Here is a 12,281-nt window from a genome sequence, read left to right as displayed (position 1 = left end):
ATGTTTATGTGAATTTTAAGTGTATATCGAACCAGATGTAAAAGATAAACTTGAAAAATTAGCAAAAAGGGAGAAAACCTCATGGACTAAAACGATTCTCACGACAAACTGAATGATGAAATATATAGTGGTATCCAAACACGTGTGCAATAGTGCAACGAATCAATTCTGGTAATGAAATGATAATTAAATGGACACCCTAGCTGCAAACAGGCATTGATGTACTTCATTGGGGACATGTTGAAAATGTGTGCCCCGACCGGGACTCGAACCCGGGATCTCCTGCTTACATGGCAGATGCTCTATCCATCTGAGCCACTGGAGGCACAGAGGATAGTGCATCTGCAGGGACTTATCCCTTGCACGCTCCCCGTGAGATCCTCATTCCGAACATGTCCGCACCACTGCATTCGTAGTGCGCCTAATACATGATTGCCCATCATACTCATTACTTGTGGCAGATTAATCTACCAAGTCCCATACGAGTTCGGGAATAGCGTGCGATTGCGCAAGAAGGTCAATGGCCGGGAAGCCATATTTTAACTAGATATGACGGTAGTATCTGTTCCAGAAAGCGTGCAGTATTCATCCCACTGAAAATGTGAATGCGATGGAGAAGATGTATTCCCGGGCCGTATCAAATGTGAATTATCTGCTATAGCTTCGGTTCTTGAAGAGTAAACGCAAATGCACCGCACTCACAATGGAAAACCACGCCACAGCAAATTATGGATCGATGGATAGTACGGTACTCAGTGTGAAACTGACACTAAAAGCGCGAGTGGAAGCGCTAACGACCGTACACAATAATACGTCGAACATTAACGTCTGTTGCACAGTCATCAAATATATTTTGTGCGCATGCACAGAGAATGGCAATGTTGCCAAAAAGACAAGTAGCCGCTCTTGCAGTGCTCTCATGTAAACACTTAATGAATAATCATTCCGTATGTAAGTTATGTATTTCCTGTAAGATAATGTGTAAGCAGGACAAGCTGACATCTCCAATGCAATACACAAAGAAAAATATGCTGACAAATAAAGGTCATTGTACCCCTTTCGGCAAAATTTAAATTTAGGCTGTATGAGTGTGTACAAAACTTGTGTACCTTCATTGCATATCACCGTACAGTGTGGGGGCAATTGCATAGGTACATAAGGAAAAGCCCCAACAAACTACGACAAAAGCTTAAAACCAATGATAATAATCATTTGCGCCATAGTTGTAAGCGTCGGAAAAGACGTATTTTGCTATGCTGGAAGGCGAATGACAAATGATGGATACTCCATTCAATTTTTTGTCAACTGTTTAGAAGTCTTTGTCTTTAGTTCTCGTGGGAGAAGTGTGTAGTAGATATTGTGTTACCGGAATGATAATTTTTGTGAAAGTATGAACTGTGAGAGTCCTTTTTAGTGCAAAACCACGAAAGTTTTCTTTTCTTCCGCCCATTATGCTAATGTCATGTCACTGTAGCTGCCTGCATCTGAAGAGGAAGTCCAATAAAAATCAGTATTGTATTCATGGTCAAAAATGAGAAGTAATCGTGATGGAAGAAGATGCATATAACCAATTTCGTAAATCTGAATGGCGTAAATCAAGCAAAATCAATGTAAGTTTACGCCACCACTGACTCACAATTTACAAGATTTGTAAATTAAGACTTTGTAATTAATTCGCTTAATAATAAGAAGAAGAACATTTATTATACAGTACCAAGCCCTCTTTGCTGTTCTCAGAAAACTGCTGGGCTCTACCATCTAGGTAAAAGTATACATTGGCCAAATGTGTGTATATACAGGGTGATTCTATGATGAAATTGCAACTTTCAAGAGTGATGGAGAAGGATAAAAGTTTCAATCTGATGTAAGTGTCCATTCAGAAACGATCGAGTCGAAAGTTATAAGCTTAAATTCTTGTGATACCTCTGACAGTGGGGCATATGTACTGGTACAGCTGTTCTAATAATTTACAATACCTGAACAGAGCTGATGCATACTCTGTGTATAAATAAGAACATAAATAATTGATGAAGCAATTTTAATTAAACAATCTTTTATTATATGAAAATGTCAGCCCCATTGATGGGGAAAACTACGGTTGTTAATGACGTTATTATTTCTTAAACAGTGGAAAATAAACATGGCAGTGAAGGTTATCAGGCTCTATGTATTCACTTACATTGTTTGATGTGTTTGTATACGTGTATAGGGTGTTCAGAATTCCCATTACAAACGTCTAGGATTTGTAGAGGGGAGAGTACATCATATTTTGAATAGGAACAAATGTACAGAAACGTCGTTCAATGACGCTTCAGCACCTATAAATGGGCGTACATGCAGGGGGATTCTGTGATGATATTACAACTTTCAAGAGTGATGGAGAGGGAGAAATGTGTCAACTTGAGTTAAGGGTCCTTGGTTCGGTAAGGACCGAGTCGAAAGTTATAAGCGAAAATAGTTGCGATACCACTGACAGTCGGATACATGTACCAGTTCTGCTGTTACTATGAACTTTCAGGGCCAGTTATACAATCGCCGGTTAACCCATTATATCCCATCGTATGATTTATCATACACATGGTGTTCTTAGGCATTGTAGTTTCCAGAAGCTCATGGTCAACATTTGAAACTTTTTTTATACCTTTTATTGTTAGTTTAGAAGTCCATTGTTGGAAAAAACAATAACAGTGAAGAACAGTATCGTTTATTTTGTGGCAGAAGGCATTTATTCTAGTGCTACTGATTCTGCTGCTTTTCGACATGGATAAGGGGTAAGTAATGATACAATTATGATGTATATCGTTATAATTTTGCACATATTACTATGGGTTACTAATTTGAATACTCCAAATCAGTATATTAGCACAAATTTAAAAAGTTTACTTTATTAGCATTGTTGTGGTATTGGCTTATATCTTGACATATGAAATATCATACGGTGGGCAGTAAGAGATAATTTTCTATCAATTAGTACGATTTATTTCAGATACAATTTTGAAAAGGAGAGGGACTGAGAAGAGGTTCTAAATATACTATTCTCCACATAGGATCATGATAAAACTGCCACTGATGAATTTAATGAATGCCAGGAACTTGAATTTGTGCTTGTTCCACCACATGATGATTAGGACAGTGATAAAGATGACTCAGCTAGTGATTCAGAAGGACAACCCACCACTGTTGCTGATTTAGGGAAAAAGGTTCTGGGACAAACTGCAGAGGTAAGAGTAGTAAAAAGTGACGGCCTTATTGTAGATGCTACGTCTTTATCCAATCAGCAGCAAAATCCTTGCTGTTCCAAATCAAAATCACGATCCCAAGTTAGGAAAAAAAGACATTGAATACAAGAAAAATTAGACTCTTCACAAAAATTTGAGTTATCTCGTGATCCTACACCTGATATAATAGAACATCTCTGCACTTCAAATTCGACTCTGGTTGACCTTTTTTGTACAGTTTTTGATGACTTGGTTGAGATTCTGATGAGAGAATCAGTAAAACATGCTGCTCAAAAGGGACAAAACATACAAATAAGTCATGATGACATTTACAAATACATTGCTATTTTACTTTTATCTGGGTATTGTAAGGTCATTCATGGACGTATGTACTAGGAGACCCAACCTGACACAAACAATGTCCTTTTTTCTAATTCTATTTCCAGAAATTCTTTTGACAAAATTCACAGATTCTTCCATGTCAATGATAATGACAGCATTGAAAAAGAAGATAAAGTTCGTCCACTAATTTCACATCTAAATAAGAAATTTCAAGAACTCATAGAGTCTCTAGGGCCAAATTTCTCCTTGGATGAGGCCATGGAGCCTTATTATGGCCACCACTTGATGAAACAGTTTATAAGGGGCAATACAATTCGCTATAGTTCCAGATGACGGTGTTTAGCTACATCTACTCGATATTTCATCAAATTTGAGCCATATGTTGGGGCAAGTCAAAGACATCCCCAGAAGACACTGGGGCAGTCTGTTGTTGAAAAGCTTTGTGTGGGCTACATCCCTACTTGAATCTCTTTCTTCGCATGAAATCAAATGCATAGGAACCCTGAGAAATGACTGCTTGGAGAAGGCACCTATGCCAGATATAAAGAAGACACTCAGAGGTACTATTCGTGTGTCACGTGATGCAGAAAACTCATTTACACTGGTAAGATGGAATGACAATAGTCAAATGGCTTTGGGGACAAATGTACAGGATGTAGGTGTATTAGGTGAGAGTACATGCTTGAGGTGGAGTAGAGAATCAAGGAAGAAGGTTTCCGTATCACAACCTTTCCTTGTGCAGGCATATAATCGCCACATGGGAGGTGTAGACCTTTTTGACAATCTACAAAGTTTATACTGCATTTGAATAAGATCAAACAAATGGTACTGGCCATTGATCAGTTCTGCCTGAATGGGGCTGTTGTGAATATGCGGATCTTGTACAGGCAACTAAAGAACAGTATGAGCCTAATGGAATTTACCTGACGTATAGTACTTTCAATCCTGACCGTGCCAACATTGAAAAGCCAAGAGGTGTGAGACCACGATTTCTATCCCAGGTGCAAAAAGGCATCAGATTAGATAATACTGGACATATGATTGATGAGCACAGCACACAAAGATGTGGACAGTGTGGTAAATGCACAAAATTCCATTGTGTAAAATGCAATGTAGGACTCCATCTGAAGTGGTGTTTCATTTTGTATCACCAGTGCTAAGAACACAGTTTCTGATAAACCATCATTTTTGTCATGCATTTCTGTTATAGCAATGTCTTTATTCATGTAATACATTAAAGTAACTTGTTTGTTCAACTATTTGTTTTTACCATGTATCCTTAACATATGATTAAATAATGTGTATTTAAAATATAAATAATAATAATAATAGTAGTAGTAGTAGTAATAATACAGTTTAAAAAATATGAGCACTACTTTTTCTTTATTTATGCAGTTATTGAATGACAAACATGAAAAATTCTACATTTTAAGTGTGATAAAAATCTGGAAAGAATCCTATGCCATACTGCCCACCGTATGATATATCATACGTTAAAAAAAGTATAAATTTCCGGACACAATAACAAATTAACATTCAGAATATAATTATTAACCCATATTGATGGTGGATATGAAGTTTCATCAAAATCTAAAAAAAATTATTTCGGAGCATAATGAGTTAAGCCATAGTTTTAGAATAGTGCAATAAATGCGTTGTACGAAGTCAGAACAATGCTCGACCGAAGAATAAATTCGCAATAACTTAGCCGGAGATTTCTGGCTGATTAGTGATCTTAAGTTTTCAAGGTGGCAGGAATGGTGACAAATTCAGACAGCGATGACGAGATTTCAGCTGAATGTTCATAAGAATGAAGAAGCAGAAGAAAATGAGGTTTTTCCCGTTCCCGAATTTATATGCGTATTTCGATTATGAAAGGAAGTCATACTCCGTCTTTTAACTTGTACTTGAGGGTTGTCTACGCACGCTGTGTTAGTTCTTGGAACTAATATTCGGCGTACAGGATAGAACTCTATCTTGTCAGAACCACAATGTGGAATTTCACTATTCAGTGAGGATGATTTTGCATGGCGTGTGCACTGTACTTGATGGAATATGCAAAATGGCGTAGGGAAGGAAGAATTTAAGTGTCTCAATTTGAATGGAAGCGTAACATGCGTGGAGGTCGTGCTCTTTAGACGCAATTATACCTCCATCTATTCCTAGCACTGGCTCAAAATTTTACTTGTATGTCGGCTGCCATTTTTCCCTGGCTTCTCATTACAATTGAGGGGAAATTTATAAACACAACACTAATTACCGATGTCGAGCATCATGTCAAGAGGTGACACAGCTTGCGTTTTCACTGCGCATGTACGGTCTAGTGATCATATTCTTTTCTTTTTTTTTCTAAAGCAAAAATCGTCTAGTGGCAAAGCGCGCACTTCGTGATCCAGAGAGCACGAGATCAAATCCTGTTCAGACCACAATTTTTTCACTATGATTTTTACCCGAGCATTCACTTCTCACACATGCTGGAGTGGCCACGAAAGACGTATGGTCCGGATTCCACGTTAAACTGCAGGTCTCCGTTTTCTGATTAGGTAACTGGGCAAGGTTAGGGTGTCCCTATTAAGTCCCCATATTAAGTAACTGCAGTGGGGCCAGTTGAAAGACCTTCAAGAGGCCTACCAGGTACACCAGACAGAATTCTCTTTTGCTCTGGTGAAAACCTGGCTTAAACTATAAAAACATCTTTTGAATAATATCGACTGTTCAATTACTGAACATGTACTTCTGATAAAAGTGGCTAGCAGAGAAAATAAAGTCATGGCAATGTTTGATGTTACAGACGATTTCCATCAATAAGGACTTGTAATCTGTTGAAATAAAATGTGTCTTGCAGTCCTACATTTTATAACAATTCCTGTAAGCTATTCCTTATAATAGTGTTTGAATGTTGTACATTTGACTCTCGGTGAAACAGTTCTTTGTTTGTTCCCTGTAGTCGTCACAAAAATGTGAAGTGTCTATTGAATGACAAAAACTAATATTTTTCTTGCTCCAGCCACACCGGACAAAGGAAAAATTGATGCAATCAGGTATTTCGCAATAACCAATAGCTTTATTTTGACAGAACTGGGATGGAGTCAGAAATGGTCCCAGCTGTTGTTCTGCATATTGCGCTGCATACCAGGCATACTTGATCAAATTCGTGAAGTGTGGCGAAGATAACTGGTAATGCACAAAGGACTGCAGCTTAAGAATACTGTCCCGTTGAAATGAAAGAGAGGTTTCGGAAATTATGTTGTCGAAATAATTCTTTATCGGGAAGTTGAATCGCACTAGTAGTTCCAGGTGGAATCCACATTACATCTACAGATTTTTCGTCGTCCTCCACAAAAACAGGCGTCGTGATGTCCTGACAATGAGTCCAACAAAAGCAATGAATTAGTTTCTGCAACTGGTAGGAATACGTTTCGAACGAAATGTTGAACATTATTCTTTTCCATTTTTCCAGGTTTTGATACGCACGTCGATTACAAGATTTTTGCTACTAAACTGTCCATTTATTATTTTTGGTCCTAATTTGCCTTGCGGTCCTAGAAGACAGATATATAGCTGCAGAAACAGTAAACCACTCATACTTATCACTGGCACTACGTATATGAATGTGTCGTTGCATTCATTGATCGGGCAACCAACTCCGTCTTTTTTTACCCTGAAATGATAAAGTGCGGTGTGCATGCAGTTTTTTCACGAAACCTGACTAGTCAGCGTTATAAGCAGCAGTTGCGGGGATAACACCAAGTTTCGTCTTTACGTCAGCTTGATTTTATGTATAGCACTGTCTATTACTGGCAGCTGCTCTACACGTTTACGTTACGTAAACTTGATAATTTTGCGACTTCTTATTCTTTACGATTACTTGAACCTGCGTAGCCAGGTCAAAGAAACTTGGAAATTACGAATGTTCATGTCAGTAGATCTCTGTTGGTAACGGTGCATAGCCTCTCACAAGCAGTTCTAAATCTTTCGAACTGTTTTTCATCCATACGATTTAGGGTTTCCGTTTGATGCATATTTCTTACTTCATATAATTCATTCTTCCATTTCTACAGTTCATGCACCGATTTTACGAAACAAAAATGCCTTCGCATAATGCATAACTTCAAGCGTTTTTTCCCTCCTTTGTTTAACCAATATTTCACTGTCTTTTGTCGCTGAAAACTGTTGCAGTATGTGTTTTTTTTAATTCTTTTTTTTTTATTGAAGCTTGGAAGGTATTCTTCAGAACATTCACTAGCACAATTGACGTCGTCCGAACCACAATTCATAGAATCGCCACAGTTATTTCCTATTTCTTTTAACGTATCCTAATTTCAAACGAAATGTCGATATCATTCGAATGAATGTCAAGGAAATCAACTAACAAATGACACATATGTACTCACTCAGGAGAAGTAGGTGATTTCGGCTGGAAACCATGTTCTTCGCATTTCATCATTGCTAAATTGAGAACGCTAATTGGATTCCACATTATTTTGAAACTTGAAGAAAAAAAGGTATTATTTGCAGGCATGGCTTACAAAAGGACAATAAATATTAGTTCAGCTTTACCTGTATTGTCATTACTTGCCAATACTGCAAAAGGCCACTGATAATTTGTAATAGATATTACTTGAGTGGCTAATTGCAGATAACAGTAACTGTGTACTGTAGTGTCAGAAAACTATCAACGAACGGTAACTTGCTACCTCCGCCTTGGCGTGCTATGAATTTGGCAATTATCAGCTATTTTTTAAAACTTGCAGTGCGTCTTAGCAGCTAAAATTTTGACAGTACATTTCTCTCGTTGTCTTCTTCCTTTGCAAAAAATTTCAGGGTAGATTTCGACATGTCTTATTGGACCATTCCTTTGTGAGATACAATAACAGCCTCGAGTTGCATATGTGCCACAGGTACATCTCTATCACAGTATTACAAAAGATTATAGTTGTTTATTGCAAAGGTTGCCATCTTAATCTTCATAAATGCCCTCAATATAATTATTAATAATCATCACATCACAGAAAAAGGATTTATATATGCCCAAGAAGTGCAAAAGTGTACGCGCAAAATAATAGTGTTCAATAATGCAGCACAGGTACTGTTGTGACTGTAATGGATTGATCATTCTTAGACGTCTACACAACAGAAAGCTATCTCGTAGCACCTTTCAGAATTTTCAGTCAAATCAATCTCTATGATGTTTGTCTTTTCACAGTTTGTTGGAGAGACTGACATAACTGTCTGTTTAACAAAACAGATCACATTTCACAGTTCGGGCGCTGATGACAGCGGAGTTGAGCGCCCCACAAACCAAACATCATCATTGCACATTTGTTTCTATATTCTGTGCCTACTTACAGTTCACAAAACAGCTACATTTGATGGCATACTAATATGTAAAAATGTTGCATCTGAATCGAACTGACTGTGGCGTCCTTTTGTTGACAAGTATATCAAATTTCATTGTACATAATTTGGTACTTACATCCCACATATGGGACACCACCAATCTGTTGCATCTGCTACCTTTTCTTGACATAATACTCTCGTGTTCAGAAAAAAAACAGAACACCTTTCAGTGACTAGAGATGGGACATTCGTATTGACAGGATACATACATTAGTACGTTCTGCAGAAATTAATAGCACTTGAACCATGTCGGCCCGCGGGTTCGAGGTCAACATCGACATCGCGGCGCAACGCAACTTAACGGTAAAATGTGCCTGCAGCTCTCGCTGATGTTATAAACCGAAGGTGATGGATCAGTGTGATTTGAGCGTACACGCAAGGTCCCTCACTGACATATGTGCGAACCGTACCATTAAATCAATGAGTCTGAAAGATAGCACGTTATTGGCATGAGAGAATGTGATGCATCCATCCGAAAACTGCTGCTCATGTACGATGAAGGATGAAGTGTTTTGGCAGTGCAACGTGTGTGGACAATGGTTCACAGAAGGCTGAGAAGATGGAGAAGATCCGATATTGCCGTTGCAAGACAGATCTGCATTCTCCTCTGATCTGGCGCAACAGTATAACAATGCAACACATCTTACGCTATCAGGGGTGATTCAGTCCGTTGCTGAATGTTATGGCATGAGTTACATGTGTATCGTCCACTTCTCTGCCTACCTTTGACAAATGTGCAGAAAAAAAGTTAGACGCAATGGTGTATGGAATGATGTCACTAGGGACAGGAATGGCATCAGATAGTGTTTACAGACGAATTCGGGTCCCCTTCGTTTGAAAATAATGCCCGCATATTGATTCACAGCAGACAGGCAAGCAGCATCACAGTGACTGCATTCGCACAAGACATAAAGTGCCAATTCAAGGCCTTACGGTGTGGAGAGCTATTGGGTACAACCACAAATCACAGTTGCTGTGTGTCCAGGGCACGGTAACAAGTGTGACCTACGTAAATGACATCCTGTGGCCCGCAGCCATACCCTTTCTGCACAATGCCCCAGATGCCACATTCAACAAGACAATGCACAACCACATGATGGTGCATGAATATGCACCTCTTTGTGTTACAGGATGTCAGCCCTTTGCCCTGGCCTGTCAGATCACCAGACTTGTCGCTAGTCGAAAATGTGTAGGATATAGTGAAACGATGGGTGCAGTGCTGTGACCCAGTGCCAACCGCCACAGATGAATCTTGGAACCAGGTGAAGGCAGCATGATCGGCTATATATCAGGACGTCATACGCTTCAATGCCGTCTAGCATGGAACAAGTTATCAGGGCCTGTAGCAGACCCTGTGCCTATTAGGCAACAGGACACACACTGAAATGCTAACCATATCTGCAGAGCATTCTAAAATACATGATCTGTGAATATGAACGTCCTATCGCTAGTCATTCGAGGTATTCTGCTTTTTCTGAACGTCAGAGTATCTATGTCTTTGTTTCTTAAAATAAAAAAAAAGTCGTATGTCTGTTGTAGCTGCTTCGTCAATCTAAGTGAACTTTCTTGTGAATGGAAACTGTTACATACTTTTTCCCATACTTTTTACAGAAATCTAGAAAGATATCTTATTGTTCAGAAAACAAGTACCTGGTCCTTTAACTAGTTTCAAGATGGATCAGTTAAATTTTAATTGAATGAGATAGACAACTGCAACTTTCGTGTTTTCTACTACACACTTGAACCCATTTGCAGTATCTCCCAGCCTCAAAATACCCTAAAACGAATAGTTTTGCGATCTGGAACGCTTATCACTCGTGTCTGACACGCTATTTCTGTAGATAGCGACTAAGAAAATATGAAAAGATGTACGTATAGTCTTCAGTTACTGCCAATGCAACTGGACCTGAACACTATTCCAGGAATAACTGACTTGGGAATAAAATGGCATAGTGCAACTCACACTCCAAGTTAACTTATGGTTAGCGTATTCCTGAGTTATTTATCACTGAATTTATCCAGAGATTGTACAACCAGCCCAGAAACATGTAAATTGTCACTGCTTATGCGAGCTAAGTTTAACACAGTAAAATTAACAGGAAACTCACTTTTTTACGGAAAGCTATAGGATATAGCTTTTGTGTTTCTCAGTTATTGGTATTAGCTATTGTTCATAAACACATCCATCTTTATCATAAAGTAATTGTTATCTGTGTGTTACAACAACATAGGTACTTGTCATTCTGCTAGCAGGAATCTTTAGTTATTGAATCTATATAATCATAGCAGTGGAAGGAGTGGCTAAAAAGTTATGTTCTTAAATTTCTCTTGACTTGTCACACAAATTGTGTCTCGTGTCATACTTTTCTTTCTTTTCCACCAATTAATCAGCTACTGCTGACACTGAAATCTTTTGAGCCTGGCGGTTCTTTCTGTCCATTGTAGACAGACAGCAGGATTATTGAAAGGATGTGTATGACGTTTTACAACATGAATAGCTGACAGTTTTGTTAATTATTCCAGTTTTCTGACGAAATTAAAATAAAATAAACAAAAGTAATATATTAATATACGTTGATTCTGAATTCATTGTTTTAATTTTTATTTTATGACCCTAATTTTTAGTTTTGTCCTCTTTTTTAACCAATAGAGTTACTCTTTCCTTCCCTGGTTCTTGTCAAGCAACTTTGGAAGCAGTACCATTTGAAACTGTGCAAATTCTTTCATATTTGAGCATAAATAATTTTATTCTGGAAACAAAACTGACAGTTTTAAGCTGAGGCAACTATAGAAAATGATTGGACAAGCCAAAATTATGTATGAAATAGTTGTGCTCCTTAAACATTTAGGCTGAAATACAATAACAGCCTCCAGGTTGCATATGTGCCACAGGTACATTTCTACCACAGGATTATAAGAAATATTAATGTTGTTTATTGTAGATGTTGGCATCTTATTCTACACTAATGCCCTCAATATAAGTATAAATAATTATCACATCATAGAAACAGGATTTATATATTTCCAAAAAGTGCCAAAATGTGTGCACAAAATGATAGTATTCAATATTTGAGCACAGGTACTTTCTGTAGAACACGTATTGCTGCTGTAATGAACTGATCATTCTTAAAGTCATAAATACAATAGCAAGCTAGTTAGTAACACCTTCCAGGATTTTCAATCAAATAATTCTCCATTATGTCTGTCTGTTCACAGTTCGTTGGATACTCTGAAAAGACCAACTATTTCACAAAGCAGATCGGATTCCTTAGTTGATTCTATATTCTGTGCCTACTCACAGTTCACCAGCTACCATACAAC

At 38.1% G+C, this 12,281-nt stretch overlaps 1 non-coding gene across 1 annotated transcript; it reads right to left on the bottom strand.

Annotated features, from left to right (window-relative positions):
• Positions 1 to 251: 251 nt before the first annotated feature.
• Positions 252 to 326, bottom strand: Trnat-ugu. Its single transcript has one exon. It is a non-coding gene; the product is annotated as a tRNA-Thr (tRNA).
• Positions 327 to 12,281: the final 11,955 nt, after the last annotated feature.

Source organism: Schistocerca piceifrons, chromosome 3 (genome assembly GCF_021461385.2).
Source record: "Schistocerca piceifrons isolate TAMUIC-IGC-003096 chromosome 3, iqSchPice1.1, whole genome shotgun sequence".
Lineage (NCBI taxonomy): Eukaryota > Metazoa > Arthropoda > Insecta > Orthoptera > Acrididae > Schistocerca > Schistocerca piceifrons.
The sequence above is the reverse complement of the archived record's forward strand: the minus strand, read 5'-3'. Positions and strand labels throughout refer to the sequence as shown.